Source organism: Carassius gibelio, chromosome B25, assembly GCF_023724105.1.
Source record: "Carassius gibelio isolate Cgi1373 ecotype wild population from Czech Republic chromosome B25, carGib1.2-hapl.c, whole genome shotgun sequence".
NCBI classification, from domain to species: Eukaryota; Metazoa; Chordata; class Actinopteri; order Cypriniformes; family Cyprinidae; genus Carassius; species Carassius gibelio.
The window spans coordinates 13,793,639-13,812,442 of NC_068420.1; the positions used below are offsets into that span (position 1 = coordinate 13,793,639).

At 34.0% G+C, this 18,804-nt stretch overlaps 1 long non-coding RNA gene across 1 annotated transcript in view; it reads right to left on the bottom strand.

Moving 5' to 3' along the window:
- Positions 1-5,243: 5,243 nt before the first annotated feature.
- The window catches only part of LOC128014709 (uncharacterized), a 35,231-nt gene continuing 21,670 nt past the window's right edge, over positions 5,244-18,804 (bottom strand). Inside the window, exons 3-4 of the long non-coding RNA XR_008183632.1 lie at positions 6,031-6,098; positions 5,244-5,357 (exon numbers count right to left, since the gene is read on the bottom strand). This is a non-coding gene — a long non-coding RNA (uncharacterized LOC128014709). The remainder of the gene's footprint in view (positions 5,358-6,030; positions 6,099-18,804) is intronic.

Consider the following 18,804-nt stretch of genomic DNA (forward strand, 5'->3'; position numbering starts at 1 on the left):
TCCCAGTCGCCAATGAAGACAACCAATCATAAACTGCCTCAGTGCTCGACTCATTAAATATTCATGGGCTTTGTACAGCCGGAAAAACTTTCATTTTCAGCGCCTGAGTGCTAGAGTTAAAACTGATAAAGTAGTAACGAGACTGATAAACTGTTATTTCTCTGTTTATTTTAGAAAACTTAATGGATAGGCTATTTCTTAATGGAGATTTTAATATGTCAAAAGTAAGATTTGTGTCACCTTTACTTTCACTGTGACATTTTTCAAAATACTTTGTGTAATACATGTTTGAAATACATGTTTGAAATCATATTAAGGGTGAGTGAATTATGACAGAAATTTTACTTTTTGATCAAATATAAAAACAAACTGAATCTACATAGTAACACTTCCACACATGGACAGTTATTAAAACCTACTGCATGGTCATACACATCGCTATATTTGTTAAATAAAATGTTATTAACCTCATAAATATGCAACTGAAAACATTAAACCAGGGTTTACCAATGTACAATATGAAATCTTGAAACTGACTTGAATAACAAGATTGCGTTTATTTTAAATGTGAAAGGGCAAATAGTGAGTTGCAGATGGGATGCATTTGCATTTTGAGGCTAAATAAGTGTTTGGTTTTTTTCAGTTCCTCCCATTGTCTACTCAGTTCCTGTTTCTAGCCAGTCAAATCATATCAGCCTTCTCAGCCTCACCAGTCCACGCATTTGTTTACTGGTATATAATAAGCACATAATCAAACGTCGCAGTTAAGCGAGGGCTGAGTGCCGTCAGAGCACATTGAGGGTGCATTTATTCGACACTCGGTGTTGGCAGTTGCTTTGAGAAGGGCAACAGTAGAAGCAAGTGCTAATAAGCATTTGACATCAAGGTTACATATATGCACCCTGTCGAGCAACAGTGGACCTGTCTCACACTCTCTGGGGACTTAGTGTGACACTGTTTTATACTATACAACATGCATAAAAAAATTCAACTTTAATAAATACAAAAATGATAGATGGGAAGATATAACAAAACACTTTAATGTGTTGAACAAGGCAATTATGAAAGCATGAGATGCATGTGGATTCTGTAACATCGTTTTTGATTAGTCATTTCAAGGTTGAAGACATCCCTCTGTTGTTTTGAAACACTTATGCAAATGCTAAATTGTAAACAGACACATTTTTTTCACATATTTACTAGAAATTCAGGATGTCAAAAGAGGTTGCTTTTAAGTAGGATATGCGTGAACCAATCAAAGGAAAGTGATCCCTGAAGAGTTAAACCTGAGAACAGTGAGATGCATTTATTTAAACTATAACTACACATATCTATTCAGCCACTGGCATCTCTAGCAATGTTTCCTCTGATTCACATCTTATCTCAATGACAGGCAGCAGTTTGTTCCTTTTCAGAGACATAAATCCTCTTCTGCTGCTGTTAGGAAGGGCATCCCCCAGGGATCTATTCGGGGCCCTCTTCTCATTTTAATCTACATGCCTCCCTTTGACAAATAATACAGCATTATTGGTCCATTTCTATTATTGTGCCAAAGACACATAAATCTATATTATTTCCCATTAGCACAGCCTTCCACCCCCTCATTGAGTACCTTCATCTGTAATTTAAAGCAGATTCTAACTGGACGTTCACAACCTCAACAAAAGATAAAACTGAAATCTCGTTAATCAGTCACAAAGCTCTTATCCTTAGCCATCCTGCTCTTTATATAGACAAAACAAGCCTATTCAAATGGTACTTTGTATTCATTTTCTCATTGAAGTATCAGAGAGAAATAAAGTAGAGAGAGCTCTTTTCCTTTTTTAAGTATTGATCCAATAAATTAATTTAACCAACATACTTAAAAATGTATATGCCAAAAGTATTGTAAGTTGTTGTGCAGAAAACTGCCTTCCAAGTGCATAAATAGATTAATTATTAGATTAATAATTAGATTAATTTATCAGCATATAATGTATATTATCTACACATTTTATATACAATACAATTAAAACTCTGTGGTCAGTAAGACGTTTTATTACTTTTTTTTTATTCAGCAAGAATGCATTAAATATATCAAGTGACAGCATTTCCATTTCAAACAAAAGCTGTTCTTCTGAACTTTCTATTTATCATACAATTCAGAAAAATATTTTTTTTTCATGAAAATTAATGTTCAATAAGTGTTCAATTAGAAAACAGTTTACAATATTACTGTTTTTACATTTTTTTATCAAATAAATGTGTCCTTGATGAGTAAAATAAACTACTTTCAAAAATGTTAAACAATCTTACCAAGTCCAAACATAATCACAAAGATTTTATTATATACACATATTAATATAATTTGTCTATAAAAAGTCTGTTTTTGTTGCAAATGTCATGCATATGGAAGTATAAATATAAAACGTGCCATTCTTGTATAGGGAGCATTGAATATTCACAAGCTCCTTTTTAAAACTGACTTTGAGAATGAAGAAAAAAAGAGCAAACTGTGAAAGGCTTGTGGGTTTCGTTTTGCTGACCAAAGCAGAACTTTGACTTTTACAAATGCAGTTTCATGGCACTCTTTTCGCTTCATGCCAGCTTAATATTAACACCCTCAGGGCTGGCCAAACAGCAATTATCAAGCTTGTGTTACTGTGGGTATGCCTTGCATGTATATGTGAGTGCACCCAGAAAGGACAAACTCTTTGAGGACATCCCACTGTTCAGACAATATATAGCAACATCGTCAACAAAAGCAATAATCCACTGTCACACAGAAAGGAGCACAGAGTCCATAGTCCTTTTGATTGGACAAGCAAGCCCCATTCAAAGAGTGGGAAATGAGAAGGAGAGGCTTTGCTGCTTTACTGAAAATGGCCCAGAGTCTTCAAAGAAAAAAAAATGCTTGGGAAGATTTCTATTTTGGCATACAATGAGCAAGGCTGCAGGATAAATCATCACCATACTATCCATTTGCACACAAAAGATGACAACTCTAGAGAATTACGATGCCTTAGAAACTCTGGAATCATAAAGGGTTTTGTGTCTGAAGGACTTCTAAAATTCAAAAGGGCAGCCCATGAAACACTTAACAGTTAACAGAAAAGGTCACACAAATATGTCTTGTGGCTGTATTAATGAAATTTAGTATTTTAACTTACAGATTGGTCCCATTCACTTCCATTGTAAGTGCCTCGCTGCAACCCATTTTTTTAAGGAAGAGAAAGAACAAGTTTGATCCTAACTTGTATTGAACCTGGAATATCCATTTAACCGATAACCAATTCACAGATATCTTCATATTCACTTCCTTTTTTCCTTCCAAATATTTTGCGCTATTGATCATTCTGTAGCAGACGTATCCAAATGGAGAGAGATATATATTTGTCACCTCTTTGTAAACTGCTGGCTTACACACCGAGGTTGTTAAGGTTGGCTATTTTGGCTTTCCGCAAATGTATAAATTATTAGGTTGCAGGAGGCACATTTATTATCTGTGTTTTGTTGCCTGGAGGCTAATAGCTGCTTTTCAGGTGTAGTAGGGCACTGATGAATGCTAGCTAATCGCTAATGTTGGCTGAGGGTATAGACACCATTTATCACGTCTTTAAGGGGATCTGAATGTGGGAATATTAACAGCCGCATTGCTGTGACTTAAGTCTCTAAAAAAGTCTTTAAGTGCATTAAAGCAGTGCTTTAGTTTGACATTAGATAATGAAATGAGAGAGAGTCCAATTAGTTCTAACAGCTTAAGAGTGGTTGAATGTAATGGGATGCCAAAATGCCAGACTTTAAATGGTCCAACGCACACTAATGCACTCTCTTAGGGTCAAATTTACCCACCACGAAAGGTTGGAGAGGGTGTCATTATATCTCTCTAGATTGGCTTATGCTTTAAATAAAAGACTTTTGTAGATAAATCAAATCACAATAGCAATTAAGAGCACAGCAGTTAATAGTTTGCAGGAGCAAAAAGTGATTGTCAAAATCTAAGTATTTAAATCAAATCAGTTTACATAATAAATTATACCCAAGTGTGTCACTAAACAATATCTTTTCTGGCTCACTTCATGCTCTAGATGAGAAAAAAATAAATACAAATGTAAAACACAAATCTTAATATAACTACAAAAAAAACAATTGACACTTAAAGAACACTGTGTATAAACAACTTTAAATCCATAATTGTTTATGAAATTAAATGTATTTTTTTTTCTTTAAAAAATATATTTCTAAGAAATTGCAAGTGATAAACTGAATTGAATATGGTTAAGTAGAAAACTGAAATAGTATTTTCTTGTAAAACATACTCCCATAATCTTTATCTACAGCTTTTATTTTTTAATAATATAATATTATTAAACATTTTTTCAATTATACATTACCATTCAAAAGTTGGGGTTGACAAGATTTCTAAAATGTTTTTGAAAGAAATATCTTATGCTCAGCAATGCTGCATTTATTTGATCAAAAATACATAAAAAAATAGTAATATTGCAAATATTATTACAATTTCAAATAGCTGTTTTCTATTTAATCTATATATAAATTAATTTTATTCCTGTGATGCAAAGCTGAATTTTCAGCATTATTGCTCCAGTCTTCAGTGTCACATGATCCTTCAGAAATCATTCTGATAATCAATATGCTGATTTGGTGCTGAAGAAACATTACTGATTAATAATGTTGAAAACAATTAATATTTTTGCGGAAACAGTGATAAAAGATTTTTCTTTGATGAATAGAAAATTCAAAAGAAAACTTTTGCTACATTACAAATGTTTTTACTGTTACTTTATGTCATTTTAATGCACCCTTGCTGAATTAAATGATACATTTTTAAGTTAAACTGAATTAAAATAATAACAATAACAAAACAAAAAAAATACCTTACAGACTTTTGGATAGAAGCATATAAAAAAAGGGCTAAAATAAATATAATAAATAAATATAATATAAAATAAATAAATAATTGTGAGTGGGGCAGGATTTGTTTGAATGAGCATGACGCTTTGATTAGACCTGTTATGAAGTATGACCCAGAAGCCTTTTTAATGTCATGCTACTTATGTCTTGCCTCTCAGAGGGGTTGCTGGCCCCCAGCCCCTCTCAGAGCTGAAATCAGCACTCCGCTGCACACGGGGCACTGACCCACCAGCCGGGATTTTAAACGAATCGGAGGATAGGACATAGGAGCAGCACCTGCCCAGATGGCAGGGTGCACAGGTCCCGAGCAGAGATACAGCATGGGCTTACCTGCGCCTTCGACCTGGATGGACGCCACAGACAGACCCCCGGGACAAGAGAGAGGAAGGGAACGCTGAGATCCAGTCTGTTGGCCGTGACTTCCATACCTCGAGAGTTCATGCCTGGTGGGAAAGGGTTAGGGATGACATTTGCCACACAAACCTTTGGATTATTCAAGGCTAGTTCACTACGGTGCACATTTGAAAAATCATTTCAGTCATCCCTATGAGTGTACTCAATATATAACTCAGTTTTTCCTTTAGAACTGATATGTGATTGTTATGTATAATAAAAGAATAGCACTTATTACCACACAATTAATTTCCACCTGCCCTTCCGTTTAGTTAGAAAAAACAAAATTTCTTAGCATTTTACAGAAATTTTACAATAACAGTAACAATACTATTACTATTAACCATTATTATGTTGGATATTATTGTTTATCATTATTATTAGTCATTATTATTAATGGTATTGGATTAATATTATTATTATCATTATTATTATTATTTATTATAATGTTATTGTTTACTACTAAAAGTTATAATGTTAATAATAAATAATGCTAATAATTAACATTACTATAAAACTTGCTAACTTTAATATATTCTACAATAATAATAATAATAATAATAATTTATCTGGATATTACTGATTATTATTATTATTATTAATGTTACTGGTATTAATAACAATTATATTTTTATTATTGCAATACTTTAGCCACAGTACATTAACAAAGTGCTACATTACTGCATAAACATGATTTTAGTGTGAAAAAAATAATTTACTGACCTTTTCTGTGTGAAGTTATGTCCAATTTTACTTGCCATGGCAACGGAACACCGTGAACCCTAAAACCACTGGAAAAAGCAAACAGCTTTACAACTCAAAATAAGTTTTAACTGCAAAAATGATGTGCTTTGCCAACATAAGCTTCACATTTAAGCTTGCAAATCATCCAAAAAAAAAAAAAAAGTCTCAATTCACTTCCACTGTAAGTGGACCAAAACTACATATCTATTGTTTTGAAAGAAATCAGCTTGTATTGAACCTGGTAAATTTGCAACATGAACGAACACTGTGCCATGTAAAAAAATCTGCTTCTTTAAGAAGATAGACAGAAAGCGTTCTGCATTTCATTTTTCATAATAACTGTCTTCTTGCAAAAGAGATGCAAACCGTACTCTGAAATATGAATTATAAAATGCAAATGTGTCCCGTACGGCTTGAAATATGGATGCCTCTGCGCTTACGAGGGACTCGGGCTCTTTAAAAGCACTCAATGTAGGTCCCTCACAGCAGCGACTGCTCTCTCTGTCCTTCACATTTCACTGGTCAGTGCCCAGTAATCAACACACATTACCCACACAGAGCCCAAGCTTAATTACCAATCACATACAGACCCAGAAACACTCCAGCTCTTCCATATTCCACACGCAACTTACCTTTCTCCTCATTATTTAAATTCAAGATTATGAATGACTGACACATGAGTATGTAAATGTGCTTTGTTTTAGAGATGATGTGCAGTGGTTGATATGCTGATGAGGAACGGTAACTGCCTCTCGAGAGTGAGTGACATTCCCCTGCACAGCATGAGACCATCTCCTGGATTCTTCTCATCAGGCATCCTGCGGAGAATAGTTTACTTCTTAACAACGAAAGGAAAACTGTTTACGCCATTCGCCCGACCGTAGAGGTTTGACTTTGCCGTGCCACATCTGACTGGTGCCAGACTTTGGAAGAGTTGCCTAATATATGAAATACTCTTTCATTTTCATTTTCATTTTCATTGGGTTTACCCCCAAAATGAAAATTATGTTACCATTTAATCACCCTCAGGCTTTTCATGGTTCCATGTTTCACTTTACTATGAATAATAATAATATTAATAATAATATTAATAATAATAATAAAGAAATCCAGTTTTATGGTAATGTTTATAATAATAATTATTATTATTATCATTAGCAAGAGCAACAGAAATAATATTATCATCAACAACAACAACAACAATAATATGACTATTACAGTTAATATTACAGTTGGCAATTACCCAGATTTATGGTTTTGGTTAATTATTATGATGCTGAAAATTATTATTTGTTAATAATAATAATAATAATAATAATAATAATAAAGAACATATTTAATAATTGAATGTTAGCGTGTTTTATAGTAAGATTTATTGTTATTATTTACATTATTATTATTATTATTAACAGTAAAAGCAATAATATTATCATCAACAATAATGAGATTTTATGTTTACAGTTAATTATGATGCTCATAAATATTATTCTTAATAATAATAATTAAGGGAATATAAAAACGTACCATGTTTTCTGGGAAGGTTTTTAATTATTATTATTTATAATAATAATAATAGTAACAGCAATAGTATTATAATTAACAACAAACATATTATGTTACAGTTATTACAAGAATACGATTCTGATTATTATTATTGTTATTAACAACAACAACACTAATAATTATAATAGCAAGTTTGGAACAACATGAAGGTGTTCAAGTATTATTGTTTTTTTGTTTTGTTTTTTTTCTTTAAGACATTATTGAAACTAATATTCTTTTGGGAACATTTTGGGAAGACATCATTATGTAAACCCCCCAAATGTGCATTTCCTATTTGAACAAAAATGATCACAGCAAGGGCAGTGGAGCAGGAAATCAGGTGAGGGGAAACAGGAAGTTGCAGGTGTGACACGGGCCCTGTGGAGCCCCATCTAAGCAGGAAGTGATATTGAGTAAGAGCAGATGGATCTGACATGATTACAGCTTGTAGTTGGAGAAGCCATCTGTTCTGGTGACTGTTTGTAGCCGTGAACTAAGACTGTGAAGCAATATCCAACAGGCACAGAAGAGGGAGGAAGAATACTGTTGCAGGAGAAGTTTTCAATAATGGCCCTGGGAGATATCAAAATAACAATTGTAAGATGTTCATGTCAGTTCCTGCAGCCTTGTGTGTTCACTTTTGGGGGTTTTTATCTGAAGAATCCAGAAGTGAAATTACCATACAGACCAAATAATGTTTCACATTGCATATCCCTGTGAAAGTTTCTCACTCAGGTCGAGATTTAACATATTTAAAGGAGCACACATTCATGTCCTTAGAATCCTGAACGACCGAGGAACACAAAACGAGTGATTTAGATCAGAATGTGAGAGCTGCTTCTTTCCATACATACAATGAAAGTGAATGGTGACCATAAGAGCTTTCAGTCCCACCAGGATTTTTGAGCTTCTGTGTTGTTTTGCAGTAAAAACCATACTATAATTATGATGCACTTTCACAATTACCTGTAAATTGTTTTGTGCATAATTACTGAAATTGTGGTTCTGATCCCTCATGAACAGCGTAGAAATACTCATAATTCTGCTTTGCTGAAAATACAGAATTGTGACAATCGCTTGAACATTATCACAAAATCAGTATGTATAACATTACAATTTAAATGTTATAAATTTGCATGTTTTTACAATTTAACAAACATACTGTATATTTAACAATTATATCATCTATTGTAATGATATTATTATAAGCAATTGCATTCACTAGAAATACTTTAAAAGTGCACATCCAACGAAAAAAAAAAGGTATTTTTATTATTATTATATTTATGCATTTTAAATCTGTCTACTGGTAAAATTAGGTGCAAATCAGCATAATAGAATGATTTCTGAAGGATCATGTGACACTCAAGACTGAAGTAATGATGCTAAAGAGTAAACTTTGCATCTTAGGAATTATTTGGAAGAGTGCAGCTCAGACATTCTGCTAAATATCTCTTTTTGTGTTCCACTGAAGAATGAAAAACATACAGGATTGGAATGACATTAGTATCAGTAAACCATTATGAACTATCCCTTCCAGATGTTTCAGTAAACAGCATCTGCTGGCTCAGGGAAGCCACTGTCTCTCGCTCATTTGACTGATCTCAGTCTCTCAATGCTAATAGAGCTCAGAGGCGACTGGTAATGAAAGCACAGGTGCCTTTGACTGTCCACCAGCTTCCCGAGACATTTGCTCAGAGAAAAGAACGAGAGCGCGAGTGAAAGTGGTGCAGTACGCTTCTAATTCCCTCAACTGCGCGCCTCCACATTAGTCATTCTTGTCTTGGCGCCTCAATTAGAGGCATGTATGTTAGATGTTTTCTCACATTCAGCCCTCTGCCTATGCTTAATTGCCCACCTAGGTCACTGTTCAGAAATTAATTATCGTTCGGCTATGGTGTCAGGCCGGGGTGTGAATGGCTTCTGAGACTTAATGAAAGGTAATGATAAGATAAATGATCTCCTAAATATTCATCTGGGTTTCGTATTGATGTGTGGAATGTGTAAACCGGAGGAAAGCTGCTCCATTCATTTACCAAAGCTGCTAACTAGCACTTTCTAATATACAGTGCATTCACTTTATGGAAAAGAGCAGCGTTAACATTCTGCTAAACGTCACAATTTGTCTTCTGTGTCAATGATGTGATGCTCATTTATAAAAAAATACATAATAAATGCAATTGATACATGCAATGCCTTGAATACGCATCTTATGATACTTTTAATTTTTATATTTATTGAACATACTGTATACCGTCTAATCTGTCCTGATATCATAATTAAGTAAGGGAAAACTTAATAAAGCATATTAAGTAGTCTGGCATAAGTGTTTATTGTAATTTCTTAGAAAAAAATATTAATTTATAATTTATTCTACTATAAATTATTAAATTATTATTATAAATTAAAAACAATTTGTTATTTAGTATTGAATTTATCATTTATGTACAAAATCAAATTCACCATATATGTGATGTGCAAAAACATGTGGTGCAACCAACATCCAGAGAAAAATGTAATAATAATAAATAATATCGTACTTTCATAACTGTGCATCAAAATCATTAAGCCTCCTAAAATATCATAATATGACCTTTCTCTTGCTAAAATTAGCTCAGGTTGCAAAATATACATGCAATATATACAAACAAATATTCATGAATAAATTCATGAAATTTGTTACAATATGTTATTATTACATTTAAAAACATTTTAGGAAAAAATATATATATACATTTTCAATTTATAAGAAAAATAGTAATTCGATTTTACTTGGTTACACCGCATTTCCCCAAAAACATCATGAATAAGAACAACTGTTTAATACTAGATTTTTCTTTGCTTTACTGTGGACACTCCTATTTGTCATTGACTCTTCTTCTTCAATAGAACAAAAGTCATATGGGCTGAATAAATGATGACAGAATTTTTATTTTTAGTTGAATTATTCCTATAAATCAGGCACCAATGAATGTATTTCATTAGCAAATTCTCACATGCACGAGTCCCAGTGGCCTGTTGTACAGAGGAAGAGAAGAGGTTGCAATAGGACAGATAGTACCCAATCCCTTGTGTTTTATGCTGACTAGAGAAATCAGATAAAACGTCCCACTACTGCAGTAAAAGAAAGTGGAGGGGAAAGTAGAGCACTATAAACATACTGAAGCCATCACACTAATCACCTAACACTTTTATTCAGTCAATTACTATTGTGTCACAACGTCACCATATTGAATAATGAAGAAATTAAATATGTATAAGATGTATAGTGTGTAATTAAATGCAGGACCGCATGACTCATTGCACCTATTTATCCCCGTTATACCTCATGTCTGTAGTACAATACCTTAAAAATTCCACTATTTGGATTAAGTTTTGATTGATTACACACATGTGGTGCTTTTACAATAATTGTATTACACTGGAAGTATTCACTCTATGCAAATAAGCTACAAATTTACATCAACATCACAGTCTGCGTCTCATTTAAAGTATGCCAGTGGTATTCACGAGGATCAGAGTGTATGACAGCATAGCGCATCTCTGTAGACTCATATGATTCATATTCATGTTTTAATGCCTAAAATTCTTTACCATTCTGTGAAGTTTTTAAAGGCAAGTTGTGTGTAAACACTCCAATGGAAGCATGTTTCCACCACTTCATCAAAAAAGTCAGAACTATGGGTTTATAACAAGTTCTGACTGTTGTTTCTTACAATTACCAGATTTTATCTCACAATATTAACACCAGTTTTCTCAGATTACATCATGCTTTTTTTTTTGCACATTTGTAACAAGTTTCTAACTTTATTTTTCATCCCAATTTGCACAATTTTCTCAGAATGGTGAGATTATAACTTGATATTCAGACTCTATTCAGAAAAAAAAAAAGTATTTCTCGCAATTCCAAGTTTTTATCTGGTAACGTCAAAACCCGAACCATTTTCTCAGAGTTGTGAGATTATATCCTAATTGTTATTGGTATTTTTCATAAAAAATGTTCCCCCTCAGAGCTGCAAGTTTCTTATAAAGTTCTAGCCGTCTTCTTGTTTTCTGTCAGTAACATCTCACAGCTTAGACCTTTCGTCTCAAAACTGTGAGATGTGAACTTGGAATTGTGAGATAAAAAGTCATTTTTTGTGTGTGTGTGTGGGGGTTTTTTTGTGGCAGAAACAGCCTTGCATTTACTCCCTACGTGCATTGAAAGTAATTTTACAGATCACTGTAGTTTGTGAATGAAACAAGTATGCTTGATGTATTCTTCTGGTTCAAAACAAACCATGTGATGATTTTCTGATTTCTATATTATCATAATCATGACCATATTTCACACATTTTTATCAACACCTATTTTGAGTTAAAACAAGTGTTTTCTAACGAATTAGCTATTTATTTATGTTCAAAATGGAGAAAAAAATATCAGATTATCAGATTAATATCCAAGCTTGATTGTCGATTACAGGCTTAGAAAATCTAGCTCCAGCTCAGAAATATACTTCAGCCTCAGGCTCTAGACTGAATAAATCTAGTAGCCCTGCAGCAAAGACTGCTTCCTATTTTAGGCAAATTTTGTTATTCTTTTGACTTGAATATTCTTCTTAAATATGTCTACTTGCTGACCCTGCAGAGCATGCTGTCTGTCGCCTTTTAAAATTTCTCCTTTTCCCAGCATTTACGACCATTAGTAAAAAGCAGAGATGCGAGAGAGTCTGAACTCCAGCTGCGAGCGATGCGGATAGCATGTCTCCAGGCCAATTTATGGAGCAATTAGTCTCACAGAGCCACCGGGGTCAAACTCTCTGTAGCACCATGGTCTAGAATAAAATAAAGACTGTGGACAACACGGTAATGTAACCGCGAAGATGTTAGGAGGCACTACTTTTTCCTGTCCAAAGATGGTACAACAGTAGCAAAAAAGGACAAAATGAGGACATATCTGTCGGTCTGTGGAAAAGCCTCGGGACTGCAGGAGTCTGGACCTCTACAGACGCAAGTCAACAAACCATTAAAGCACACAGCTCAGCTTTATCAACTGGCACGCTGCTCTTATTGACAATTTCTGGTCTGGTTTCATCTGAGAGGATAGTTTGTATCCTTGACTACGAATTTACACATTTTCCACTAAGCAGGTTTGACAAAAAAAAAAAAAAAGCATCTATCACGAAAATAAATTGAAAAGTCAAAATTTATATTTTTCACATGCAATTGCTGAAATAAAATTAAGTTAAAAAAAATTATACACACACACACACACACACACACACACACATATATATTTCTAAAAAGAATTGCGATTAATCCCACCTAACATTAAAGTTTCTAAATATATTTTTATTGCAGTAATTTCACATTCAGTCTTCAAATAAAATGGAAACAACATTTTTTTAATAATAGTTTGTTAAAAGGCATCTTTTTCACTGATACCAATACTACTGATGTCTCTAGGAAAAAAAAAATTCCCCCATTATACAGTCTCAGCCTCAGACATCACAAACACGGACCGTTGGCTAAACGTCTGATGCATATGGGACACAAAAGTGGAAACAGTTCAGGAGTGTTGAAGTCATCATCGGATCGGATTGAATTCGTGAGACGTGTGTCACGTTCTTTAATGTTCTTCCTGGAAACAAAGATACCGTGGCGCCAAACCCCTTCACGAAAGAAGAAAGCCATCGTGTTTACAACTGTGACGATGAACGCTTATCAGGATCAACTAAACGCTGGATCAAAAGTATGTTAAATATTTAATGTTCGAGGGATAGAACCTTTAAAATACGTCTGAGAGTTTTACACACTATTACACATTGTTATTGTGGCGACATTTCCACGCCTCAAAACGTGACGATAAACAAAATGAACTGTGATTGGTTGTTTGACATGTCCGTCAAACAGCCTCATGGGCGGGCCTTGGCCAATAACAGCTGCAGTGAATTCCAGACCTTCACTCAACATTATAAAATTGTTAGACTTTAAAAAATAACTTTAATTTAAGTGAACTTGAGACAATATTCACATAAACTCATTATAACAAATTTCATATTTACTGTGGCCTTCAGCAAGAAGAACATATAAAAAAATTGAATAAAGTTTTCAAACACCAAATTCTAAATTAAATTAAATGGATGAATCCTTAAAGCTCAAAAAGTTATTGATTTCCTCTTTTTTTCTTTTGTTCTTTGATTAACAGAGAGATGGTTATTAGGTAATTTGGCTGCTATTACTTTGAGACTTGAATACTTTTTTATTACTTTAATGTGACGCAAATCTGACACACATTTTTGTGCTTTCATTCGTGCTTTAATATAAAATACAGGCTTAATATACTAGCATACATATGTGCGATGCCATATTTGTGCATGCAATCGAAGAGCCAACATAATGTGCACAGTATAACGGCTGACAGGACAGGAAAGTGCTTTTTTTGTCATATGGCCTGACAACAACAATATATATATATATATATATATATATATATATATATATATATATATATATATATATATATATATATATATATATATTCTCTGCATACTGAATATGTTCGTAATAATGTCTAGACATTTAGAAAATAAAGAATGTCTAGTTTGTACTTTCCCCTAGATATTACAAATATTTATTTGAAGGTGACTGATAGAAAGTGGCATGGCTTTCTTTAGACACGCACACATAAACAAATCCACACCACCCTTCAGTTAATTAACATCCATGACACAGTACATAATTCCTTTCATCCCTGTTTTGATCCAGAACGGAATAACATTACTTAATGCTGATACCACCTGAGGAACACTCTGAAAAAAACAATCTGTTTTAAATTAGCATACTAATTGAAACAGACCATAATAATGAAGCGACATAAACACCAAGAGATATGCACACGGATGATTAGTGGGGCTTCTGATAATTAATAAAAAAGGAAAATAGCGGAACATTCTAACAAGTCCTGGGTGTGTTGCCTAACCTTTGACCTCTGTATTACAGGGAAGGATGACGAGAGACAGCTGTGCGGTGTATCACATTAATTAACTAAACGTGTTGGCTTAAACAATGTGTCCAGACAATAGAGTTAAAGTCCACTAAAGTATGCTTATCGAGTCTGCAGAAGGACTTTATTAAGTCAAGAAGGCTTAACCGTGAGGTCTGTTGGCAAATCATCCCATCATTGCTCAGTGCATTGAAACGTTCAGTGGCAAGACCCTTAAAGTGGACACTTAAAATGTATTGTCACCTTAGTGGCAAAATTAGCTAGTGTATAAAGTAGGGCTGCACGATGTGTCGTTTAAGCATCGATATCGCGATGTACGAATCCATGATAGTCATATCGCAGGATGTGCGATGTAGGCTGTTGTAGTTGATCCGTTATTCATTAACTGTACGGGCCAGCTGCTCCCTGGCCCTTGATGAATGTGATTCGCGGAGAGCGCGTGAGAAAGAGAGCGGCGAGAGAGCGAGCGCGCGAGAGAGAGAGAGCGGCGAGAGCGCGAGAGAGAGAGAGCGGCGAGAGCGCGAGAGAGCGAGAGCGCGAGAGAGCGAGAGAGAGAGAGCGGCGAGAGAGCGCGAGCGCGAGAGAGAGAGAGCTTCAAACAACATGAGCGCTATCTTGCTCTCTCTCCCTCACGCATATTAATCAATTGACACGATGGTGTCGATGTATAAATAATTTAAAATGAGAATGTAAATCTGCTCACCCCATTTTAGTAAGAAAAAATTTGATTAGATTTCATATTGCAATATTTATCGCAGAAAAATAAAATATCGCAATGTCATTTTTCCCAATATCGTGCAGCCCTAGTATAAAGAATAATGCACCAGACAATTAATTTAAAGGAATAGTTCACCCAAAAATGAAAATTTGCTGAAAACTGACTGAATTAAAAAAAAAATTTTTTAAGATAATTTCAGTTTTAATTAACACATAACAAAACTTGAAACTTATAAACAGGTAAATATGAAAATACAAGTAAACAGCAATTATATAGTACTGTGACGAGAAATTGAAAACAATTTGTTCATAACATGCACAGATGAACTGTTCACAATAATATGGATTTAAAAGTATATAAAGGGTGAATTCATTTAATGCTGACTTTAACATTCTTCAAATTATTACATTATACTAATTAGTGCATGAACTTTGGCAGCCCTAAATTACTACAAGTAAAACTAAATAAAAATAAAACAGAAATAGAAATTACATTCAAAAACTGATGTTCACATAAGAGCAGCATTTACTAAACCTCTAGGACCAGTAAAACCCATTTAAAGTTACATCCCCAGTTTTTCACATCTGTTGATTTTGTTAAAATATCCCCGAGCCTTAGAGAAAGTAAGATCAGATGAAAAGTCAAAAGATCATCTTGATGAATTGTCTCACAATCCTTTACCATTTTAACTATGCTTTTGTTCTACGTAGTAAGAGTGAGTTTCACTGGCACAACCTTCAGGGAAATTAATTCATTTACTAAGTGTCTTAATAATTACACTGACATCAGGGTTAATTGCCTAATCCGTATTGCCATAGAAGTGTCCTGTTGAAATCCCCACACAATCTGTTCCAGAAATGGGGGCCAGAGGATACCCGCAACAGTGGGAGACTTTGACCTAAATAAAAAGTTTTCTCTGAAAACGGATGCTCCTTTAGACAATATCTTAATCTACTAGTGTTGTTTTTTAAAATCGATTTCAAGCAATTCTGTGCAGCATGTAAATATCTCAAAACTGGAAGAAGATGTGTCTTGCAACGGTGACTCGTTCTTTTTTTACTCAAAAAAAAGGCAGAATAAATGAGGCACCAAATTAAAAATAAAGGTTGCTGCAAATAACTGCAACTAATGAGGCATCACTGTAGAAGTTGTCAAGCACAATCCTTTCTTGAAAGACTCAGAGACCTTAAGAACACTAATGCAGCGGGTTTTGCTTTTGTAGGACCCTCTTTAGCGTAAGATAATGAAAAGATTATGAGAGCAGGACAAAGAGGATGATGGATGTCTCTGTCAACACGGGGCTAAAAACTGGGGAAAGAGTCCAGCTAGTGAATCTGAAGTGTTTAAGTAAGTCTCATTAGCAAAAGGCTGAAAGATGCTGGTTATGTGTTTGAATTTCCCTTGATTCCCATATGTTCTATTCACAAAGAGTGGATGAGAGAGCATTTGATGAACTTTCTTTCTGAAGCTTTATTTGCATTTAAAAACTTTCTGGTTTTATATCAATCACATAAAGCCCTCTCATTTTTTTTTGTTCTTTCTTTTTCATTGTCTTTTTTTTTTTTTTTTTTGGATAGCTGAGGTCTCCTATCTATGTTGATATCTCATTAATCAAACTTTCTCACATAAAAGAAGGGCTGCCAACCCCATCAGCGCTCTAATAAGATCTGCTGAAATTAATCACTGCTTCAAACGTGGAGGATTGATCAGCGCGCATTCAACATTCATTCATATTCAGCCGTCTGCCATATTGCCACAAACAGTTTCGCCGTGTGAGTGAACAGTCTTCATCTTAATTGTCCTTCAAAGCAGCATTGCACAGTAACGGTATGTGTTCGGCACACACCAATTTCTCTAAATAACAAATAAACTAAAAAACTTAGACCAAGCAATCATTTTAGGCATCGCATTTTAAATAATTTTAATAAATTTTAATAATGAAAAAGGATGGATATTTCATAATTTATTACAATTTTAAGTGCCTTAAGAATTATTATTATTTTATTTTTTTTACATGTTCTGGATTCAGTGATTTAATTTATACTTATTAAATTAATGCATACAATTAAAAAAAAAATGTAATTTAATTGCTTTTTTTTTTTGGCAAAGTGCTGCACAACAGAACTTTATTGTGTGAAATAAAACATGGACAAAAAAAAATTCAATTTTGTGAAAATCCTTAAACAACAATGTTTTTAATAAACTGTCTTGTTGCTATTATTTTGAAAAGTAATGTGCAGTAGTAATATATTTCTGTCATAATTTCTTCAAGTTAAACCAAACCTTTTTTTGGAGGGCTTAAGTGAAGAGTGTATTGACAACAGTTTTTATCAAATGGAATAGTGAAAAGACTCGGTACAGAAATGAAATGAAGTTCATGTGTTCATGTCCTCATATAGTTGGACTCTTGGAACTGCTTCAGTATGGGTAGTAAACAAAACATAAAAAAAAGACATTTAGGCTTCATATACCAACATAAACCCTTCAAACAATTCAGAATGCAAAGACATTAGTCCACATTTGTGTATTCTAGCCAACATTCCATGACATTACACTCTATTCAGTAAATTCTATTTTTATGACTGGATTCTGCAACTCTTCACAAATCATATTATTCAAGTTGATGGTACTTAATTGTTCTAGATGAAACCAGAAATGTGTACATTATGATTACAATGTTATGATTTCATTATTACATTTTAACAATACACTAATTTACATGTATCTGAAATCATTTAAAATGTTTATAAACACTTTGAACTTTCTTTAGACTAAAATAATCTTTATACTTTCATATTCATACTATTATTCATCACCGTTACTCACTGTCACATTGTCATCATAAGCTAAATTGTCCTGTTACCCCTTTACAGCCACCAAAACCTGGTATTTAGTTTTCTCCTAACATGCTTGTCACACTCGATAGACCAATCAGAGGTGACCTTTCTGGGTGACATACAGAGCCAAATGTGAGAAATTGCACACACATTCACTTACATAACCAAATCATGTTCTCTCAAGATGAATTGCCCGGCAAAATGAACAAGACAAGCCTTTTGGACATTAATCTAAAGCTTAATTCTAATATTTCATATAGCGGGGAGAGCAGGGTCACGACTGTATCTAAAAAACATTTACTGTATTGCACCGCAGGAATGCCGCGGTTATGTGTTTATTTATGAGGGATGCACAGGAAGATCAGCATAATTGATTTTGTTTGCAATAAAATGACAGAGCAAGAGAAACCAATAGGTGAAGACGATTCATTTTTCATACACACCAAACACGCATTCGGCAAACCAAATCTCATTCCTGTTCAATTACATCAGTGTGACGCTTATTATTAAAACATCAAGCTAAAAATACTCGGCGTGGTAATTCGGCTCTGGTCTCGTGGGATGAGAAATTGGTCTGCCACATCAAATCTCTTATCATTGCTTTGCCATTTTCTCCCATCAACTCGTCATTTTTCCCATGTTCTAATTGAGGCTTACAGGCCTGGCACCTT